Below are 24,690 nucleotides of genomic sequence, written 5' to 3' on the forward strand. Positions count from 1 at the left end.
GAACAGCAGTGGTGAAAGCTGGCATCCTTGTCTTCTTCCCGATCTTCGAAGGAAATCTATCAGTGTTTCCCCATTAAGTACAATGTTAGCTGATACATACATACCTGTACCCATTGCCGTCGAGTCGGCTTCGACTCATTGTCATCCTATAGGACAGAGTAGAACTGCCCCATAGGGTTTCCAAGGAGCGGATGGTGGATTGAAACTGCTTACTTTTTGGATAGCAGCCGAGCTCTTAACCATTGTGCCACCAGGGCTCTGATACATACACACACATACATAATACATTATACATACATATATGTATATATGTGTGTGTGTGTGTTCTTTATTAGACGGAGAAATTTCCCTTCTACTCCTAGTTTGTTGAGTGCTTTTATCTTGAAAATGAAAGTGTGCTGAACTTAATCATTTTAATATGTTGTTCGGTTCAGTTTGCCAGTATTTTATTGAGGATTTTTGCACCTATTTTAAAACAGGTTATTGGTCTGTAGTTTTCTTGTGGTATCATTTTCTCACTTTGGTGTTAAGGTAATGGCTAGTCTCATGCCCTGGAGCTGATGCCCTGAATTTGGAAATTTTAGCCTACTTTACTATGAAGAAATAAATTTCTCTTTGTTAAAGCCATCCACTTGTGGTATTTCTGTTATAGCAGCACTTAGATGACCAAGACACTAGGTTACAAAATAAAAAAAAATAGGCCTCAATAAATGTAAAAGAAGGAAGTCCTCCTTTCTCTTCAATTTTTTGGAAGAGTTGGAGAAGAATTGATGTCACTTCTTCAAATGTTAGAATTGTACAGTGAAGCCATCTGATTTAAGACTTTCTTTGATGGGAGGTTTTTGATTACTGTTTCAGTATCATCACTTGTTATGGGACTCTTGATTTTCTTTTCTGTTTTTTTTCAATTTAGGTGGGTAATGTGTTTCTAGGAATTTGTCCATTTCATCTAGAGTATCTAATTTGTTGACATAAAATTTTTCAGAGTATTCTCTTATAAATCTTTTTAATTCTGTAGACTTGGTAGTTATGTCCTTACTTTCATTTCTAATTTTAGTTATTTGCATCTTCTCCCTTTTTTTCATTGTTAGTCTATCTAAATGTTCTCGGATTTTATTAATTTTTTCAAAAAAACAATTTCGGGTTTTGTTGATTTTCTGTATTGTTTTTCCATTCTCCATTTCATTTTTTTCTGCTTTGATATTTGTTATTTCCTTTTGTTATATTTGAGCTTGGATTGCTTTTCTTTTTCTAGTGCCTCAAGTTGTAAAGTTAGATTATTGATTTGCAGTCTTTCTTCTTAATTAATGCAGCCTTTTACCATTACAAATTTCTCTCCCATAACTGCCTTTGTTGCATCGCACAACTTGTGGCTCTTTCCTTTTCATTTGATCTAAGTTTTTTTTTTTTTTTTAATTTTCTTTTTGATTCCTTCTTTGATCTATCAGTTGTTTAATAGGATGTTGTTTAATTTCCATATATTTGTGTTACGTTTCCCTTCTTTTTCTAGTTGCATTTCTTTGTGGTCTAAGAAATATTTAGTATGATTTCAATTGTTTTACATTTATTGAGGCTTATTTTGTAACCTAGTGTCTTGGTCATCTAAGTGCTGCTATAACATAAATATCACAAGTGGATGGCTTTAACAAAGAGAAATTTATTTCTTCACAGTAAAGTAGGCTAAAAGTCCAAATTCAGGGCATCAGCTCCAGGGCAAGGCTTTCTTTCTCTGTTGGCCTTCTCATCGATCTTCCCCCAGACTAGGGGCTTCTTCATACAGGGATTTCTGGTCCAAAGGAAGCGCTCTGCTCCTAGCACTGCTTTCTTGGTGGTCTTAGGTCCCCTTGTCTCTCTGCTCCATTCTCTCTTTTATATCTCAAGAGATTGCATCAAGACACAATCCAATCTTGTAGGTTCAGCCCTGCCTCACTAACACAACTGCCACCCATCCTCCCTCATTAACATCATAGAGGCAGGATTTACAGCATATAGGAAAATCGCACAATACCAGGAATCATGGCCCAACCCAATTAATACACGCATTTTGGGGGGAACATAAATCAATCTATAACACCTAGCATATGATCAATGTGGAAAACGATCCATGTGCACTAGAGAAGAAAGTGTATTTTGATATTGTTGGATGGGGTGTTCTATATATGTGTGTTAATTCTAGGTGATTTATAGTGTTATTCAAGTCTATTTTCTTACTGATCTTCTGTCTAGATGTTTTATCCATTATTAAGTGATGTATTGAAGTGTTTGACTAATATTGTAGAACTATCTTTTCTCTCATGAATTCTGTCAGTGTTTGCTTCGTATATTTTGAAGCTCTCATGTTAGTTTCCATATATTTATATTTGTTATATCTTCTTGATGATTTGACCCTTTTATCATTATGGAAACCCTGGTGGAGTAGTGGTTAAGTGTTATGCCTGCTAACCAAAGTGTTGGCAGTTCAAATTCACTAGGTACTCCTTGGAAACTCTGTGGGGCAGTTCTACTTTGTTTTATAGGGTTATATAATGTCCTTATTCATTTCTAATACAGGTTTTTACTTAATGTCTCTTCATATAGGATGTTTTCCATTCTTTCTCTTTCAAACTATTTTTGTCATTTTTTTAAATATGTGTATCTTGTAGATAGCATAAGATGGATCTTGTTTTTTTTTTTTAATCCATTCTGCCAATCTCTGCTTTCTCATCAGAAAATTTAAACCATTTATATTTATAGTAATGTCCAATCTCAAAATGCCATTTAGTATTTGTTTTTTTGTGAGTCATGTCTTTTTTTGTCCCTCATAGCCTCCAGTACTACCTTTTTGGTGTGTAATTTATTTTTTTTGTAGAGAACCTTTTTGATTCCCTTCTCCTTTCCTTTTTTGTATGTATTTTTTATATATTTCCTTTGTAATTACCCTGGGGGTTACATTTTTCATCCCAAATTTATAACAAGTTAGTTTAAATTGATACTAACTTAATTTCAATAACATATAAAAATTCTGTTCATATACCACTTCTTTTATGTTGTTGCTATCACAAATTATATCTTTAGATGCTATGTGCCCAATAACATAAATTTATAATTTATCTATGTATTTGTAATTACAAATCAACTGAGATACAACGTCTAGAGCTACAAACAAAAATGCCATAAAACTGGTCCTTTTATTTGCTCATAAAATTACCTTTACTGGAGATCTTGTTTTGTTTTGTTTTTGTATGGTTTCAAGTTACTATCTACTGCCCAACATTTCAACCTAAAGGCCTAATCATAAGAAACTCTCTCAGATTTTGTTTACCTGCGAATGTCTTAGTTTTGTCTTCATTTTTGAAGGACAGTTTTGCCTGATATAGAATTCTTGCGTGACAGTTCTTTTCTTTCAGCATCTTAAGTGTATCATTCCACTGTTTTCTGGCCTGTGTGGATAATGAGAAGAAATTAGCATCTAATCACATTGAGAATACTTTGCGTGTGATGATTTGCTTTCTGTTGCTCCTTTCAAAATTCTCTGTTTACATTTGTTTTTTGAGAGTTTGATTACAATGTGTCTCAGTATGGGTCTTTTTGGGTTTATCCTACTTGAAATTTGTTGAGCTCTTGGATGTGTACATTCATATCCTTCATCAAATTTGGGAAGTTATCTGCCATTATTTTTTCAGATAATCTTTCTTCCCCTTTCTCTCTCTCTCTTCTCCTTTATGGACTGCCATTATACATATGTTGGTTCACTTGATGGTGTTCCTCAGGTCCCTTAGGACCTGTTTACTTTTATCTCTCTTTTTTCTTTTTGTTCCACAGACTCAGTTATTTCAATTTTTCTGTCTTCGAATTCACTGATTCTTTCTTCTGCCAGCCAACTTAAACCTGCTGTGGAAAGATTCAACAGTCAATTTTTCATTTCAGCTCCAGGGATTCTGTTTGGCTCCTTGTCATAGTTTCTGTTTCTTTGTTGATATTCTTGTTTTGTTTTCCTGATTTCTATCAGTACTTCATCCGTGTTTTCCTTTCATTCTTTTAGCATATTTGTTACTACTGATTTAAAGGTCTTCTAGTCCATTTTCTGTGTTTACACAGGGATGGTTTCTTTTATTTCATTTTCTTATTTTAAATGTGCCATAGTTTCCTGTTTCTTTGTATACCATGTGATTTTTTATTTTAAACTAAGACATTTGATTATTATAATGTGCTAGCTCTGGAACTCAGATTCTTTCCCTTACCCAAGGTTTGGAGTTTTTTTGTTTGTTTGTTTTGTTTTAATTGTTGAAGGCTGTAGTAGTCCTTCTGCTCAGTGATCTCCCCTAACTAATTTTGCAATGATTGCTTTCCTGGATGTGTGTGGACACTATGGATTCTGTTCCCTGGTCCATGGCCAGCTAGCGATTAGTTTTGTGAGAGACATTTCCTTGTATTACACAGGGGAGTCTAAAAACAAAAAATGAACAACAGAAAAAAAAAAACAAAAACCTCTCCTAGCCTTCACAAATTGGATCTGTGCTGCAGTCCTCCTTAACAGTTAGGCTGACCTGCAGTATGCTTAGTGATCAGCCCAATGTGAAAGTGTCAGATTTTCTTAGGTATTTTCTGAGAATGCATGCCCTAAGCATGCATGTGGGCTTTCCAATTCCCCATTATAAATTGTGTTTTTAAAGTCCACAAAAGTGCTAATTTTCCAAAGAAACTCCCACTCTGGCTTCTCCTTCAACCCTTAGGCATTACTTGTATTCTCCAAATGTAGTTGTTAGCTCCAGGCAGTTATAGAAAGTCACAACCTTCTAGTGTTACCCACCATTCACCCTTACCCTGTGTGAGCTCTGAGATAGGCCAAACCAAGAGAAGCAACCTATTTTAGTCCTTCAGGCAGCCCCCAGAGAGGTCAAAACAGACACACACAATAATCTGCTTGCAAAGTCTGCTCCGCTCACTCCATAGCCAGAGATCAGGCTTCCTCTCTGGAAGCATGGTTTGTAGCTATTGCTACTTTAAGATAACCAAGCCACTGAGCCAGAGAAGAGAAAGAACACAGGCAAGCAGAAAACTAAAGCTTTCCTACCACTGAAAATTCAACTTTTTCTTGATTTAGCATTCACTTAGTTTCAAAAAACCCCTGGCTGCTTTATGGTGTTCATATAAAGTTGAATCTACCAAGTTTTAATTGTTTTCTTTAATAATCTTGTGGGGAAGTATGAATGTGAAACTGTTAATGATGCCATCTTCTAGGAAGTCACCTTCTGACATTATCTTTAATATCACTCTCATTCTTTCCATCCAACAAATTTCATCCTTATGTGAGAATGAAGTGTTGATGAAATTCACCCAATAAGAGTTTATCCCTGAACCTTGTTCACCTCTAGAATAAACTATCACTTGCTTACCAATCCAGACAGACAGTCGTACAATTATTATATGGGGCCTGTAGGAAGTAGGGATGTTCAATAATCAGAGCTTACTTGTAGATTTTGAACCTTCAAATGAGTGAATGTTCAAAGTATCTTTTGGTCTCAGCTCAAATCTTTTAGCATTATGTTAGAGGTAGAAATTTATAATTTACAAAGATGCCGGGAAGTAATATTTGAGTACAGATATGAAATACATTTGATTCTCTAGACCAGGATTTGGCAGACTACAGTTGGTGGGCTAAAACTGGCTCAACTCTTGTTTTTGTAAATAAGGATTTTTTTGGAACACAGCCATGTCCATTTGTTTCTGTTTTGCTTATTGCTGCTCTCACACTTCAATGAGAGTTTAAAAGTTGCAACATAGACTGTATGGCTTGTAAAACCAAAAATATTTACTATTTGGGTCCTACAGAAAAAAAGCTTGCCAATCACTGCTCTAGATATGTAGCAGAACAGCTTTATAAGCTGATTAGTAAATAATTATATGTAATTCTGGTGAACCTGAGTCTCCAGCAAGTAGTATACATGTGATAGAGTTGGCCTATAAAAATTTAATCTGATCTTCATACAACAAAAGTGTTTTTCACAATATGAATTTACCAGCAAACGCCAAAAGTGTATTGAGATTCATCTCATGTATTTATTTATATAAGAATTAGTGACATTTGGGAAAACTTCCAAACTGTTAGTATGACCCATTTAAAGTTTGACTTATTTGGAGATATTTTAAAAAATTTCAATGTATATTATTTACAAATGAAGTAATTTTCTTACATGTTGGGTCCACCTGTGAAACAGAACATATTTGTTTCCATTACCTCTCCCTCCACCCAATCCAGTGCCCACTCATCATCACTAACTTATTAATCCACCGGTTTCCATCCTCAGGGTCCCTTGATAAGTTGAAGCTCACTGATGACCTCCAGGTCATTTTATCCAGTGGATTTTATTCAGGCTCCATTTTACTAACCTCTCAGAGGCATTCAATGTTGTTCACTGACATTCCTCCTTCAAATAATCTCTTCTCTTAGAGTCAATAACACTCTTGGTTTTCTTCTTACCTCTCTGGCCACTCCTTTATCTGTCTCTTTTGCAAGTTTTATCTAGCAATTAATTGTGAGAATCCCTCAGGGCTCCTTTGCAGGATATTTCTTCATCTCATTCTATATTTTTTTCTTAAAGATTCTTCCATGTTTGTGCTTCAATCACCACCTTCATGAAAATGCCTCACAATTTATTTCTTCAGCCTAGACTATTTATCTTTTTTTTTTATGCACCCATATATCCAATTGCCTACCTGATATATTTTCTTCAGTGTTTCAGAAGCAACTGAAACTTGTGTCCAAAAGTTAACAAATGATCTCCTCAAACCTGCTCTTCTTGTACCATCGTCTATTCATGTACACAAGTCAGAAACCTTGGAGTCATACTTGACACTGCCCTCTCCCTCACTAAAAAAACAAAAAAAAACAATCTACCTACAAGTTTGCTTGGTTTTTATCCTCTAAGTGTTCTGGGTTTTTTTTTAAGTGTTCTTGGTACCAAAGTTATAGCATAAGCGTACAGCAGCCAGTATATGCATGTACTGCAAAATATGCTAATCACAGAAATTTTTAATTTTGATTTTTCACGAAGTTACTAGCTTTAGATTTGTTAAATATTAAATGAATGAAAGTACTCTATTTTGTTAAAATTTTATTTATTCCCAGGCAAATTCAAGCATTACGTGGGTAAAGAGGACTGACTTACTTTCCATCATAGCTGGGAGCCACTGACCCTTCCTGCTGCACTTCTTGAATCCATCCACTTCTCACCACCTTCACCATCAGATGATGGAATTAATGGAATAGCCCCATAACTGGTCTTCTTGCCTCCACTCAGGTTCTTCTCTAAATGATTCTCATATTGCTATCATGCTACACAAATCTGTCACCTTCCCACCTCAAGAGGTAGAAACATTTAGTATTTTTCCATTTCTTTTAGTGTATAAATAAAGCTCTTTACCGTGTCTTGCAAGGCCATTTACGATCTGGCATTAGTTTCCATCCTCAGTTTTACCTGCCAATATATCCCACTTGTTCTCCCTACTACGGTCATACTGGTCTTTAGGACTTTCATATATACCATACTTCCTCCTAACATGGGCCTTCAAACAAGCTATTTCCTCTGCTTCAAACCTTTTTCCTTTACCTCTTTACCTGCTTACCACCTATTCATTCTTGACACGTTATTTCATATGCCAATTCTTTAGGGGGGCCTTCCATGGCCTCTCTTCGTTCAGTCCAATCCCTTTAATATAGTTTCTCATAGAATTTTATGCCTCTGCTTCTTAGTACTTATCACAGGTATAATTTCATGTGCATTTAAGACATTATTATTGTTTGTCTTCTATAGTAGACATGATGACAGAAAATTTTTCTTGTTCTTTTATTGAATCATCAGACTTGAGCACAGTGTATGAAACCTAGAAAAGCTCAATAACCATTTTCTAGATTATTAGATGTCTGTATCATTGAATCAATCTGCTTGAATACATAGTTCTAGATGAATAATATCTTAATGAAATCATGAGAACTTACAATGTGCCAGTTTAACATTTCTGTCTCATTTAACACTCACAACAAACTCATGTGACAAGTATTAGTTTTATCCCCATTTTGTGGTTGAGTAAACTGAAACTCAGACAAATTATGATTACTTCCCTTAACAAGTAAAAGGATTAGGATTAATTAGGAAGTTAAAGGACCAGGATTAAGCTTAGTTCTACCTGGTTCCACAATGATAGAGTGCTCCCCTGTACTCTTTAGGATGGGCAGGAAGTAGTAGTTTTGAGTTGTTATTTTTATAAAGCTTAAATTTTCTTTAAAATTTCCTGACCAATAAATATTAAAAATAAATAAGACTTTTAGAATTAATTCCAAAATTCTAATCTGTGTTTTTTTTTTTTTTACTTAAAATTGGCAAGTCTATTTTTATCTCTAGGTGAATGAAATAAACCTGTATGCCTCTTAGTAACAAGAAGCAATTAGACTTTGTATTATCTAAACTAATGATTCCAAAAACATACGTAGAAGTAGTCATTGTCAATATTTGAAAAATGTGCATCTCAGTCTCAATAATGCAGTACTGTTCTTTCCTGGAGATGGTTCCACTTTAATATATTTGAAGAAAATCAATATATACCATCTTCCCTCAGGCAGAATGTGTTGAAAACGAGTGCTTGGCCCTTGCACAATTTACATCATTTCTTGGAAAGGGAGAAAATAAATTATGGAAATGGAGAAATTGTAAAGAATGGCATGAATCTTTTATCTCAGTAATGAAAAGCAAATGGGCTGCTAATGTCCAAGGCAATTATTTCATTTTATTGGTGAATCTTGTGCACTCATAAACGATTTTTCCATGGGGCCCTGGAACAGAACCAGATGAGACATTGATGAAGCAAATTTTATATACCCTTCTTATGAAAAGAACTAGGGGATTTTCCAAAAGGGAGAAAATCATACAGCTGAAAATGAAGCACCCCTGAATTTCAATGAAACATAGGCTAATGGCCACCTGTTGATAATGAGAGTCATTTTGAACAAGGAGCAAAGAGTCTCTGATGCTGAAAAAAAAAAAAAAAAGGCAGTGAAACTGTTCAGACATGACATTTGCTCCCCTTTTCTGTCTAGTTGCCTCACTTGGAAAGGAAGCCACCACATCGAGAATGGCAGTCACTCACTATTTGGACAGAGTGAATCTTTGTACCAGGGTGTGTGTGAGAGAGTGAACTGTGAAGCTGTCTTTTCATGGCCCAGTTAGATGTCAGGTGCCATTGCTGTAAATTAATGACCGGTATGCTCTTTACTGAAAGAGATCTTTTTTTTTTTTTTTTCCTGGTCAGACAGCTGAGAAAAGACAAAATAAACAGAGAACAAAGCCAAACTCACAGCATTTTTTACAGGGTTCTCCACCCAGGCTCTAAAAGAAAAAGACAGTTTGGCTCAGAGTCCCTTAGATGTCAATAAACAGTTCTTTTAGTAATTGCAAAAGTACATGATCTTTATTGAAAAAAATTGGAAATATCAGCAAGGTGGCATTTTTCTCAGTCTTAATTTGACTTCCTGATTATCTGGAATAGTTGGCTCAGCATATTCAATGGAATAATAATTGCAATAAGAATGAGGGATAATATCTAGTTAGGAAGAAAAAAGATATTTTTATGTCAGTTCAATATATTTTCACCCCAGCACAAATCCCGTAGTTTACTTATTACAATGTAAAGTCTGTTAACTAATGATTACCTTATTTAGGTGGACAATGCCAACTAGATATTTCAGGAACTGACTCTGACAGTTGCAATAAAATTTACATTGACAAAATGATGCATTTCCCAGGTAAAATTCTGCATTGACTTTTCTAAAATTAGTAATTGATGAACAAAGTGACTTTTCTGTGTATACACTGATATACAACATATTTCATTTCATCAAGCCCAGATTTTCCACTGTTTTGTTACTAGTTGCCTAAGGACTGAGTCTATAGGTCAATGTGTCTCAAAGTGCAGACCCACATCAGAATCACCTGAGGTGCTTGTTAAAGTGGAGACTTCTGGGCCCAATGTGAACAAGAAATTGATATCAGTGGAGCACATTTGAAGAACCACTGCTAACAGTCATAATATTTCTCCTTTGCAAGATTTTCCCTGTATTTTGCAACCATTTCACTTGTCTACCTCATTTTTAAAAAATCGAAGATAGCCTCTTAGCAGAGTGGCTATGTGGACAGTTCTTAGCCTTTCAGAGAGTTTTCTAAGTTTGTGCTCCTGATTGATCCTCAACTGTCCTTGATTTATATCACACATCAGTAGCCTTTATATAAACAAAGAAATGGACAAAAAAATAAATAAAACCTTTGGACCTTGTCTACACTCATGAAATTAATATGAAGATCCATTGTTAATCACTAAAGAAAAGGAAAGAACAATGTAGAGCAGGGTAGGTAGATCAGTGAAAGCAGGTAACAAGGCATAAAAAAGAGGGATGAGTTTTTTATCTCAGTTCACAGGTGAGAATCCAGGAAGTTGACAGAGTATTTCCAGGGACAAAAATTGAAAAGTGAATGCAGCAGAACTCCCTGGTATAGGTGTTCATAGCAGTCAGGCTACAGATACTGCTACATTTCAGAAAATAAAACTCAGACTCACCTTCTTAACTTGACTCTGTGCTTCCTTTCATAAGACCTTTGAGTTTAGGAGTTCTTGGCCTGGAATTGAAACACTCCTAAGAAGCCCACAAATGGCCTTCAAGAGAGGTAGAAAAGTCCTGAAACTATGCAAAAATTTGTGTGCATATGTGCTTTTTTTTCAGAGGGAGTGTCCATAACATTAATAAGTTTTCCAGACATATCTGTGACCCCACAACAAATATAAAACCATAAGGAATCTTCCTGGGCTTGCCTCAAGGCCCCTAAATTCTATATATTGGTTGAAATAAGGTTAGATATTTAAGGAAATGAGTATTTGAAAAGCTGAGAAGGAAGGATACATACACTCATGATAGGCACCCTGGGTAGGTAGATCACAATGAAAGCAGGTAACAAGGCACCCAGGGTTAAATGACCTGGTATGGCCAAGGTATTACTTGGGTCCTAGCACACCATCTAACCAAAGGGTCAGCAGTTCAAATCCACCAGGCACTCCTTGGAAACTCTATGGGGCAGTTCTACTCTGTCCTATAGGTCGCTATGAGTTGGAATCGACTCGACGGCACTAGGTTTTTCTAGGTAGCACACCATGTCATCTTCTTCACCACTTCTCCCACGCTTAGATATAAGCCAAAACATAATGTGTAGATTATGCAGGCTTATGCTTGGCAAATCATTGTCAAAATAAAGCAAAATAAGAGGAATAAGCAGGGTAACCAGTTCTGAATCCTGATCTTGAGACTCATCTCTTTTCCAGTCCACTCTCTCAGTACATCAGGTACTTAAGTCATCCTCATATATCCATATATATATAGCTACCTTTATCCAGATCTTGTACCAGAAAAAGCTATGGTTGATGGGACATGATCTTATCTTGGAGAGATAGAGGACAGGCCAATGAAAAATGAAGCAAATTCTAAGTGAGGAAATTGCAAGGGTGCTAAAGCTAGTACAAAAAATGGTTTATAACCTAGGTCATGAGGAAGTATTCTATACAACAGTCATCTACTTATTAGAGGAGAAGACCAAGTGTTGGCAATGATAGATCACTACAGCTAATCATCCCATGAAGCAAGGCTCCCAAGAACAACTATTTACCTTGTCACTAATAGGAGATTTGGTCCAAGTTAACTTGAAATCCAATTTGAACTACACCTAATTGTTGAATGTAATTATCTCCTGCAATTAGTACCATGTAAGGTAATGGTCAGTAACTAACCCACTAAAAAAAAAAAAAAACTAGCTGCCATAAAATTCATAGTTGGAAGAAAACATGAATATATTCATTCACTCATTTATTCAATACTCATTTACTGTTACATAATATAAATTAAATTGCCAATGATTATTGTGTTCAAATCAGTTCAACAAATATGAAAATGGCATTTACAGATGAAAAGTTGTCTATTCTGAGGGTCAATAGAAACACTTCTACTCGAATACCTTTGCCATCAATGGCCATAATGCTTGTCAAATCTGTATGCTCAATAACAGAAGTTAGCCATTACACAATAAGACAACCAAGGACTAACCTTGGACTACAAAGAGCCTCCTTGTCTGCCTTACCTTCTACCACTACCACACCAAACCCATTATACAATGAGTAGTAGAGCACTGAAACTTAAGTTTCACATTGGGAGCATATTACAAATGAATCCTATTTCATGTGGAAGTCAGACAGGTGGAACCAAACAATGATGGTGAGTATTCACACAAGTGAATAAATTGCTAGTGAGAAAGAGGAGATCCAAATTAAGAGATCAAAAGAAGATAAAAAGATTTGGGGACCAGATTTTCTATTTTCTCTCAGGTTTCCAAATTTGAGCCTTTGATTTGCCATTTTCTCCACCTTTTTCATAAAGCCAGCTTTTCAAAAACATTGTTTTGGGACATCAAATCCAGAAAAGCCTCATTGTACTAAGAGAAGAAATTAGGAATGTTAAACACATTGGAATCTTGCCTTCAGGAACTTATATGACCCTTCTTAATACTGCATACTTGTTAGCGTCCTGCCTGGGTACAGCTGGTAATTTCCCATTAATAAAAATAATAATAATCCTTAGATTATTTCTGGTGGTTAATAAGACAATCAAGTACTAACCTTGGACTAAAAGAGCCTCTTTTTCTGCCTACCCTTCTATCACTACCACCTGAAACCCATAGCTCTCTTGAATTTTCCAGGTGATGTATTCTATGGTAATCATGGTAGTTATATTTCCTGAAACCTGCTAATGTGTGGCAGAGGTGGATTAAATAGTAGTTATTTAATTTGAAGACCTGATTTAAAAGTCACATATATCTGGAAGGTATGAATCTCAGTAAAATTATACTTTCAAAGATTGCTCAATTTCATTCTAAATGTTGCTTTCATATTATTGATATGATTTTACCACATTAGCTTAAAATATTTCTAATATTTTCCTCAAATCACACAGTTATATTTGTTTTGTGGAGATGGGAGGGGCTTTTGAAAGTTCCCTTTCACCTACAAAAGAGTTTCCATTCAGCATTGGTTGGTACCACTGCCTTCGGCTCACAACTGCATTCAGCCTTCCTTCTATTCCTCTGATACCAAGCTTGGCCTCACCTTCTTAACTTTGCATTTGCTTTTCACTCTGGCTGGAATAATATGCCCTTAGATCCTAAAAGCTTTGCTCTACAGAAACAGGGGAATGCTTTTTCTCTCCTTTTTATTAAAGCATACAGACTCTATCCCCACCCAGCTCTGACAACGCCCACTGCTAGTGACCAACTGACCCCAAGTCCACTTTCTGGTTATTGTGCTTGGCCTCTTCAGCTCTGATGGGAAGTAAAATGTTGGCTGCCCTTTTGTCGTTGTTGTTGTTCTTTTTTTTTTTCTCCTGGGAACTTCCATCTTTGAAGGTATCTCTAGTCAGTACAGTGGAAAAAGTGTCTCTTAGGCTGCAGAATTGAACTGTTCCAAAGGGATATTAAGAAGCAGAATGCAAAGGAATAAGGAAAGTGTCTGGAGTCTAAAGGAGAAGCTGATGGTATCCTCACCTCCACAAATACCTTTCCTATCTGCTGTTATCTTAAATGCTTACCCAAGAAGGCTTCCTGAAGGAGGAGATAGTAGAGCTAGACATTGAAAGATAAGTAGAAGCTTATAATGGAAAGAGCATGGTTTCATGCAGGGGAGATCTGATCTCTTCATTTCTCCCCATTTCCAACTCCCAGGGAAGAGCTGCACCATTCTGAATCACCATAGGTCTTGGACCAAACTCCGACACACAAGGCTCTTCTCTTTCCCTTACTTTTTGGCAAAAGTGCTCCATCCCTAAAGGCAAGATTCCTGTACCCCCTGTGACAACTGAAATGCAAGTACTAGTGAGTTGGTCACAAACCTATAAATGGTTTGTTAATCATCGTATCCTCAGAGCCAAGATTAGTGCCCTAACAAACACTGGATAAACAGTTCTTGAATGAACAAATGAATGAATGAATGCATCCAGGCTTTCTATTGCAGCTTTTAGCATTTCCCAAAAACATAGGTTTATTTTTCTCACTTGAAATGAATGATTTGTTCCATTTGCAATATGACTGAGATGCAAGAATGTGTCTCCTGCCTGTGTGCCTGTGTTTTCATGAGAAAAGAAAGGTGAGAGAAGACTAATCAACAGAAATGTTGGCAGGCTCAGCCTGTGTCATAAAATAAAAAAAAAATAAAGTAATGACTTTGAAAGATTGGAATGAATGTACAAAAGCTAGAATTCAATAACCAAACCTGTCAGGGGTGCGGCGAAGGTCAGTGTGTCTGTGGATGAGAACCACGGTATCACAAATTATGTGCTGGATGATTCAGCAGCACTCTGTGGGCTGTCATTCATCATTGTTATAACATCTGAGAGGCATAAATGTGATTAATTTATTTCTACTATTTTAGTTATTTCAAGTAATATATCATATCCTGTTCATCAGACAACTCATTTTTGAAGTAGGTTCATAGCAAAAGGAGGAAAAAAATCAAAACACAATCACACAGAACAAAAACTTCTCCGACATAGTCTAGGACCTTACTTGATTTTTTAGAAAATAACTCAATATTGAGTACTATTTTTTTCCGACGCTCAATGTTCTTATTACGTTATATGACATGATACAAACATATGTTACAAATATTTTCATAATGCCCATTATATAAATGTTGACCTTAGAGGTACAATTACAGCATAGCTTAGTTATCCTTTTAATGACTTATTCTTGAGCTGGCATTTAATAAGAATCAATAAATCACAGTTATTTAATTAACCCACAATATTTTATTCTAGAATGTATTTTGTTTCCTCAGCATCCTATGACAACTTTAATGAATCTCTGAGCAATGGTGCCTTCATGTGCAAAATGAGAGGTTTGGATCAGATGATCTCCAAATTCCCTTCTAACTCAGAAGTACTGTGGCCTAAGCTTTACTATGAAGCATCTCTTACTTTCTTTTAATTTTACTTCTCATTAATTCTGAGGTGAAGGTTGCAGTTTAAGCTATATCATTTTACCCATTTGTCAAGGATTTAATTGTGTCCCCCAAAACTGTGTGTCAACTTGGTTAGGCCATGATTCCCAGGATTGTGTGGTTGTCCTCCATTTTGTGATTTTCCTGTATGTTACAAATCATAATTTCTGCCCGTGGTTAAAGAGGATTAGGGTGGGATGTAACACCCTTGCTCAGGTCACATCCCTGATCCAATGTAAAGGGGATTTCCCTGGAGTGTGGCCTGCACCACCTTTTATCTTACAAGAGATAAAAGGGAAGCAAGCAGAGAGTTGGGGATCTCATACCACCAAGAAAGCAGTGCCAGGAGCAGAGTGTGTCTTTTGGACCCAGGGTTCCTGCATGGAGAAACTCCTAGTCCAGGGGAAGATTGATGAGAAACACCTCCCTGCAGAGCTGACAGAGAGAGAAAGAGTTCCCCTGAAGCTGACACCCTGAATTTGGGCTTCTAGCCTGCTAGGCTGTGAGAAAATTAATTTCTCTTTGTTAAAACCATCCACTTGTGGTATTTCTGTCATAGCAGCACTAGGTGACTAAGACACCATTCTAAGTCCAAATTACATGCTGTTGGATGAGAAAACATGCTAAGTTTTATCTGGAAAGGGGCATAAAATCTCACCAATTTCATACCAGTTTGAGGAAAAAAAATACGCTACTGAAAACATGTTAAATGCTGAAAAAAATAGTAAAGGGTTTTCTGTCTGGAAAATCCAGCATTGAATATCATGTACTTAGATATGGAAGTGTATTAGGTAAGTAAATATCACTTTGCTCAACTACTATCTTTTAAAAATAAAATATACTTGGGTAATGGTGAGAGGGAATTCTTGCCCCTTTTCCTGAAAGATACAATAATGAAGCCAGACTTAGTATATTTAATGCTAGACAATTACTCAAATAGCCCAACAGCAACATCCTCAGCCCCTCTGTTGCATTTTCAACATGAAAAAGCTATTGGTTACTCCTGCAGGAGGGGCCAGCCAGGTCCATTATTCCATCAAATACTATATTTGAGTCCACACAGAGGAGAAAAGAGTCTGCTAATGTTGTGCCACATGCAGGTGGGGAGAGATGGTTAGAGAGAGAGGGAGAAAGAGAATTGGTTGAGGTGAGGGTCGGCAGGAAATTGAAGGAATTTGTACCTGCACTTTTCCATTTCCTTTGTGAAGTAGTGGGGGAGATCATCTGGCAATTGCAAGACTGTGAGAGGGGAAATGGAGGAGGTAAGGGATTTGGGGAGGGCAGTAAAGTTAAAGTGCCTTTTCCAGGTATTAGGTTGAGTGGTTGACTACAGTCTGGATGCTCAGGCACACACAAGTGATCCTTAGGCACACTCGGCAATACATAGAATTAGGAGTCCTTGCTGTCAAACAGCCTAGAGTTTAAAACTGGGAGTCAAGACAAAAACATATGAAAGTTAAATAAATATAGGCAATATGGCATTAAGCATTAAAAGCTAGGTGCATGATTTAATTTCCCTAATAGTTCAAATAAATTGCCTAATTCTAGTTTGAAAACTTTCCTTAAAGCATGGGTTCATTTAAAATAACTTTATGCCCTTTAATTCATCCGCAGTCTCTGTCATAATCTGTTTCCTCTTGCAGACATCATGTTGCTAGCTGCCAGTAACAGAATTCCTTCCTTGACAGTTGTGTCATCCCTTCAAAATAAACAACAAAAAGAAAAGCAGCCCTTAATAGCACAGCGAGGGTTGTTATGGGATTTTCTACTGAGACTAGGACTCTGATTTTCATCTTGTTTTATACCCCGCAGAGCTGAGTCAAGCCTACAATTACCATTAACTTCAAAAAAAGTCCATACTCAGATCAGCTCCTCAGGGATATAGAACAAGGTCGGGTTGGGGGGGGCGGAGATTTTAATCTTATTTCAAGAAAGATTCTTTTCCCTTTATGGATTGTGTATTCTTGTTGTTTGAGAGATTACTGGGGTTATTATTCCATGCTTAATGCTGCACTTGTACGTTTTGATCTTTGTGACAGAAACAACAAAGAGTAGAGAAGGGATAAGGTAGGTACACATTAGCATAGGTGTCAGTACAGCTGTCTGATAAAACTCTCAAAATTTAATGATCCCTGACAGCAAATAAGTTTGTGACAGTGGCAATGGATCAATTGTAATCAGTCTCTCCTAGGTGGCAAAGCACATTTAAACAACAAATTTCTCATCTCCTTTCACACTTAAAGAAGTTGATCTCTGCTCATAGATAGCCTCATACTGAAAGGAAAGCTATATATTAGAATAATCCAAGGAAAACAAAGGGCCACTTTTGTTATTGAAAATGTGGTATCAGAGTCGGTCTACATTAATACTGAGCACAGAATCATACAACATGCTTGCTATCTTTCACCCTACCTGTTTCACCCACCTCCCCTGGACGCCCTGCTCCAAAATGCGACTGGGTTTTGCTTATCTTATGAAGAATTGATTGCAGGGAAAGAAGGCTGTTCTTGTAGTCCTAGTGATAGATTATGATGACTTCTACTAGACTAGTAGAGGGAGATTGAGAGACTGGATAAATAAGGGATAGATTTGAGAGTTAGAACTGACATGACTTGATGAGGAGTGAAATGTGAGTAAAGAAAAAAGACAAATCAAGGATGACTCCTATAGTCTCATAAGGTTATTTAAGAAGTATAGAAAATTATATATGTAAAGTGCCTGGCAGAAAGAAAATAGTAAAATTAAAAAAAAAATTACTGTTAATTAAAATTTCAAAGGGGAGCCTTCTACAGGTTTACAACAGCCAGGCATTGATTATGAAGCAAATGGATTTTTTTTTTTTTCGTAACATCCTGAGGATGAGGATACAGTTTTTTTTTTTTTTTGAATGTTTAAGCACATTCAGGGAGCGACACAGCAAGTTCTCAACTTCTATTGTCACTACCTTAAGCCCACTGCTGTCGAGTCGATTAGGACAGAGTAGAACTGCCCCATAGAGTTTCCAAGGAGCGCCCGGCGGATTTGAACTGCTGACCTCTTGGTTAGCAGCCATAGCACTTAACCACTACGCCACCAGGGTTTCCGTCACTACCTTAGAGTGATGCAGCCAATGCAAGCAAGCAGCACTCGGCTCTAACCCAGTATTGTCCTTGTTGTCTAGCTGATTCTGACTCACAGCAAATCCAGTATAAACCCTTTAAATATTAAGCCAAGGGAGTTAAATGTCTTTTCAGGAGAATAATGTCTCCCAAAACAGAGTACAGGCAGTCTCTGGGTTATGAATTTCTGACTTACAGACAACTCATTCTTGCCTTTTAATGTTGTGTAAATTTGCCCTCCATTTGAAAAGTCTGACCCAACCCCTACTCGCAACAAATTCTTCATCGCAATCGCATTCACTGGCTGCATGTACAGCTTTTAAATAATTGAAAAAGGCTCAAAGCCTTTTCTTGCACAAAAAAAAGAAAGAAAGAAACCAAACCTGTTGCCTTCGAGTCAATTTCGACTCATTAGTGACCCTATAGGACAGAGTAGAACTTCCCCATAGGGTTTCCAAAAAGCGCCTGGTGGATTCAAACTGCTGATCTTTTGGTTAGCAGCCGTAGCTCTTAACCACTACGCCACCAAGTTTCCTAAAGTAAGGCTAAATAAGAACCATTTGTACCGGTTCTGACTTACATACAAACTTTTTTTTTTTTTAACCTACAAATTCTTAAGGACATAGGAACAGATCTTGTTCATAACCCAGGGACTGCCTGTACTTGGAATAAATTCATACCATGTAAAGGTGACCTAGTATTACTAATTTGCATAGGTTTTCAAAATATTTTTGCTAAAGTCTCTCATGGGAGATAATTAAGGAAATAAATAAATGGAACTGGTTAAGCAAAGAAGCTAAATGTGCAGAGTATAGTGTGATAGAATTACCACTGTCTTTATATTATTTTTTATTAACTTCCAACGGAATGATAAGTAGCTATATTACAGTTTTACAGTATACTTACTTTTATTGCTATGTAACACTATAAGAAATATAACTTTCCCATGGGCATTAGCAGTCTGTCTTGAATAATTAATTGATAAGATAATGTAAATTTACAGATTGTAGGGGAAAAACAAAAGTGCACACAGCCATAAGAAACTACTAAGTGCCACCCTCTTCAAATGTTCTACAAGAAATGACCTTTTTAGAGCTGACCTACTTTCCCCATTCTTCCCAAGCCACCTTGAAAGTAAACATGATGACAAGTAATTTTGGAGTCCAAGGTCAAAACAAATTTTTGCGATGGGATTTATTACCCATTGCGTAACAATATTTTGCAACAGAAGTTTATGCTCACCTTTCTTGGGTAATTTTTTTGTTTGTTGCTTGAAAAGATAAGCATACATTGAAGTAATTAACCCAAAATAATAACAGCAACACTAATAGTGATGATAATTAATTGAGAGATTGCTATATACTAGTCAATGTTCTCAGACATTTCCTGTAGTATATAATTTAACTCTTTCAATAACACTAAATTAGCTACTATTATCCCTATTTTACAAATGTGGCAACTGAAACGGAGAGCTTTTCAATAATTTGTAAATAGTGAAGCCAGCATTTGCAGCCAAATAGTATACCTCTAGAGACCATTCTTTTAGTCAGTTTATGTTATAGTACCTTCCTATAATTTTTTTTTTTTTTACCTTCCTAGAATATGGTAGTTCAATGTGAAATACTAACATCACCGTCATTTTCCAGCCATATAAGTCTAGAGAACAATCCTGGCTTTGAGTGACAATCATCGCATCACTTGTTTCTCAGTCCCTTCTTAATTGCATTACTGAGATGGTATAACCCCCAGAATTCTTTCTTTCATACTCTAGCAGTTTTGGATGTTTCCACCATTGCTTCTATTGCCACAACTACCTACCGATGCTTGTAGTGTTTCACCCATCCTTCTTTCTCTAATTGCTGCTCTAGGAGTAGACGCACTTGCCCCTTAGCCTATGTTGCCCGTGTCCTATTCTCTGATTCTTTCACTATCACTTGAGTCCATCTGCTATTATCATTTCAGATTTTCCCAAACTGTGTGGTACCCATGTTATCAAATGGTCCTTGAAAAAGGTCTTATCATCAAAAATAATTTAGAAGCACTAAGTTCAATAGAGATTTTTTAAAAAAAAACTACGGTGATTATCGGGACCTTTAATAAAACTATTATATATTTTGAATCTGTAAAAGGAGGGGTGTATACAATATACAGTGTTCTCCAAATATTTTTAACAATATGACACTTTGTTTTCCGTGGGGGGGGGGCGGGACCCATTATGAGAAACCAGTTCTATAGAACAAAATTTTGGAAATATTGCTTTATTTTTATAGCTTTTGTCCTTACATTTAATCGATATTTTTAACCACCATGTGGGCCAAAGGAAACATGTTTACAAGTCAGGTATGTTCCGCAGGTCAGCTTTCAGCAATGACTCCCTCAATGACTCCCCTCCCTGCCCCTCCTTCAGTAATGATTTGGCCCCAGGGACTACAACTCTTTTAGACCCCTCTTTTTTTTTTTTTTTTTTTTAGGTATACTGGTTCTTTCACATTTACGGGCTCCTTGAGTCAAGTAATTTGGGACCAGTTTCCTAAGGACTGGAGGGAGGCCGACTGAGAGAGACGGAGGGAGACGGAGACAGAGCGCGCCCGCGCGGGCGCGCGAGGGACAGAGACAAACCCTTGTGTCGAGGGCTGACTTTCAATAGATCGCAGCGAGGGAGCTGCTCTGCTACGTACGAAACCCCGACCCAGAAGCAGGTCGTCTACGAATGGTTTAGCGCCAGGCTCCCCACGAACGTGCGGTGCGTGACGGGCGAGGGGGCGGCCTCCTTTCCGGCCGCGCCCCGTCTTCTCCCGGGACAAACAGGATATTCGGGAAATATCCATTTATACTCTGAATTGTGTTTCTGCTTGCCAGCTGTCAACCAATGCTTCTAATCTGGGAATGTGAATTTTGGTTTGCTCCTACTTAAAAGTTGGTTCCCTTCTTCCCTGGAAGCCCAGAGTTCTTTCCGAAATAGAACTTCAGGTGTTACCTTGATACCCAAGAGTTCCCGGGGTGGGGGGGCTTGGGGGGGAGTATGAAGGCTAGGCACCCAGTGATTCATGCTCAGTTAGTATCTGAAAACATAGAATAATATAACTATCTTGAATTCCACCACACTCAGACTTTGATCCAAGAATAGAAGTAAATGAAATGAAAGGGGAAATCTAACACATATTGAACACCTACGAGGAGCTGGGCCCTTTCACAGACATTATATCATTTAATACTCACAAAAAAAACTTGTGAGGCAATCCACATTTTACAGATCAGAAAACTGAGGCTTAAAGAATTTGGGTATCTTGTCCTAAGCCACATAGCTACTATGTAACAAAAATAGCTTGTGATTTTTTTTTAATGATTAAACGCAGTGCCGTTGAGTCAATTCCGACTCATAGCGACCCTATAGGACAGAGTAGAACTGCCCCATAGAGTTTCCAAAGAGCACCTGGTGGATTTGAACTGTCTACACTTTGGTTAGCAGCCCTAGCACTAAACCACTACGCCGCCAGGGTTTCCATTTTACATCATGCTTAATCAACATATTTATCATTGTCTTAATACAGAGTGTGTTTTATTTCTGTTTAGATTTTTATTTCTGTTGCTTAGAATTTACACTAGAACAAAAATCTTTGGATTTAACTGAGTAGTGTTACAAAATCCAAAGAAAAGCTGAAATTTTGTTGAAAGCTCTTAATGAAAAGCAACTGAGGTGTGAATAATCTAAAGACAATTTCTAATTGACCCTGGCATGCAATTTCTGTGCTTTCATTAGAACGGTCTAAATTTCTAACAATTAATCCCAAACCTTCTAACGAAATAACATTGTGAAAGGCTGATTTAGAGGGTTCTGGGGAAGAGTTTGTCTAATTTCTCCACCCCAGATCCCCTTCCAATACTCCCTGAGAAGAATTTCAAACTGGAAATTGAGTGCCGCTATTTCAGGCGGATATTAAGAACCATTCAAAGTGGAGGCGCCTTCTCTGACGTCATCTTTGACATCAGGGAAATGTTAATGTGTATGTACACTGCCAAGGATTTCCTTTCTAGGATTTATGAAGCTTGCGCATTTGGAGAATACTAACAAAGCAGATAACTCCAAGGAGCAGATGCTAACTCCAAACAAACAGAGATTTACCGCAGGCCACCTCAGTGGGTATATTTGAGATTATCTGGAATATGTTATGGATTGTGCCTAAAATGTACCTTTATCTAGCCCTGGTGGTACAGTGATTAAGAGCTCAGCTGCTAACCAAAAGCTTGGTAGTTGGGATTCACCAGCCGCTCCTTGGAAGCCTTATGGCGCAGTTCTACTCTGTGCTATAGGGTCCCTATGAGTTGGAATCCACTCGATGGCAACGGATTTTTTTTTTATTATTATTACTACTTCTTAAGCACAGAACAAGTTTTGACTAGTATGAACTAATACCCTATTAAAGAACCTCACTGTCTGGTAAGGTTGAGGGAATTTATATGTCTCCTTTCCTTGTTTTCATAGGCTCCAACAGAAAAAAGTGGTGAGAAGATCATAAGCTTTGAATTCAAGCATTTTGAATCCTGACTCTGCCATTCATTAATTATATGCTTTTGGACAAGTCCCTAACCTCTGAGTACTTAGCTTCAGCAAAAGTAAAAGGGATATAGCAGGCCCTATGCTGTTTTGGAAACTCTGGTGGTATAGTGGTTAAGTGCTACGGCTGCTAACCGAAGGGTTGGCAGTTCGAATCCACCACTCGCTCCTTGGAAACCATATGGGGCAGTTCTACTCTGTCCTATAGGGTCGCTAAGGGTTGGAATCGACTGGATGGGATTGGGTTTGGGTTTTTTTTTTTTGGTATATTGTTTTAGGATTTAATAAGATAATGTGCCTGAAGGAGCCCTGGTGGCACAGCGGTTAAGTGCTCAGCGGCTAACCGAAAGGTCGACGGTTTTAACCCACCAGCGGCTCCCTGGGAAAGCCTATGGGGAAGTTCTACTCTGTCCTGTATGGTCTCTATGAGTAGGAATTGACTGGATGGTAAAGGGTTTAATGTACCAGAGACATGGTTGATATACAATAAATGTTAGGCCCATACTTCTTAAAGCTATAACTACCTATTATTTTTCTTAGGATTTACTTTCTCCTTCTAGATGTCCCCTTTCTCCTTCTGTACATTCCTCTGACTTCTGCCCTATAAAGTTCTTATGCCATCCTTGTTTCATGAAACCCTCATGTGCTGCAAGAAGTTCTTTCCCTGGGATTCATTATATCCTACCCAAATTGTTTTTGTGTTCATATTTCCAAGAAACATTTTATATTTGTACCCTAGAAGTTCAACTTTCCCCACTTGTCATGAAGTCAATTCTGACTCATAGCAACCCTATAGGACAGAGTAGAACTACTTCATTGGGTTTCCAAGGAGTGGCTGGTGAATTCAAACTGCCCAACCTTTTGGTTAGCAGCTGAGCTCTTAACAACTGTGCCACCAGGGCTCCTTGACCTTCCTTCATGACCCACTTATTCATGTTCTCAGAGGCTGGGCAACTACTTATTTACCAGGTTATTTCCACCCATGAGTGATGCTCGATTTATTATTATTATAAATTTGTGTGCACTTAAGCTCTTTGGAAGTCACATGGTTCTAATGGCTAGCACACCTTTCGTCTTTCCTTGGAATCTGTCTGGCTAAATCAAATTTCCTTTACACCGCCTATTTAAATGTCTTTTTCTGGTTCAAACAACCATAGTTTTATTACTGAACTGAAAGCCAATGCTAGTTTACAACCAATTTTCAAAGACTAATAGTTCACATAACATGAAACAAGCCAGTGAGCTAAACTCTATGGGTTCATGACTCATTGAAGTTTTCTATACCCTTCAGGCAAAGGAACTTTTACTTTGAACATAATACATTCTGCTCCAACTCATCTTCTGTAAGTTTGTTGAAATCTCTTGCCCACTGTTGTCCCCTGTCTCCCATACTCTTTGTTCTTGTAGCTGAGCATGTTATTATTCTTCGTTTTTTTCTATAATTTTAGTTAGGTTTTGTAGGGCAGAAGAAAAAATTGTGTGATCAATCTGCTATGTTTAGCATGAAGTCTAGTCTAGACTTTTAATTTAACCTTAAAAATGTCAATGATCATGATTCTTTTCTCTTATTTATAAAATGTTGATGTTGTTAATTGTCGTCTGGTCAGCTTTGACTAATGGCAACACCATGCACAACAAAAGGAAATGAGGTCCAGTCCTGCTCCATCTTCATGATCATTGGCATGCTTGCTTGAGTCCACTGTTGCAGTCAATGTATATTTTGCCTTCTAATCTAGGAGGATAATCTTTCAATACTATATCAGGCAATATTTTGTTGTGATCCATAGGGTTTTCTTTGGCTAATCTTTGGAGGTAGATCACCAGACCTTTCTTTTTAGTATGTCTTAGTCTTGAAGCTCCATTGAAACCTGTCCACCATGAGTGACTGTACTGGTATTCGAAATGCCAGTGCCATAACTTCGAGCATCATAGCAACTCACAAGCCACCACAGTATGACAAAGTGGCAGATATGGGAGGTG

Source organism: Elephas maximus, chromosome X (assembly GCF_024166365.1).
Source record: "Elephas maximus indicus isolate mEleMax1 chromosome X, mEleMax1 primary haplotype, whole genome shotgun sequence".
Taxonomy (NCBI): Eukaryota; Metazoa; Chordata; class Mammalia; order Proboscidea; family Elephantidae; genus Elephas; species Elephas maximus.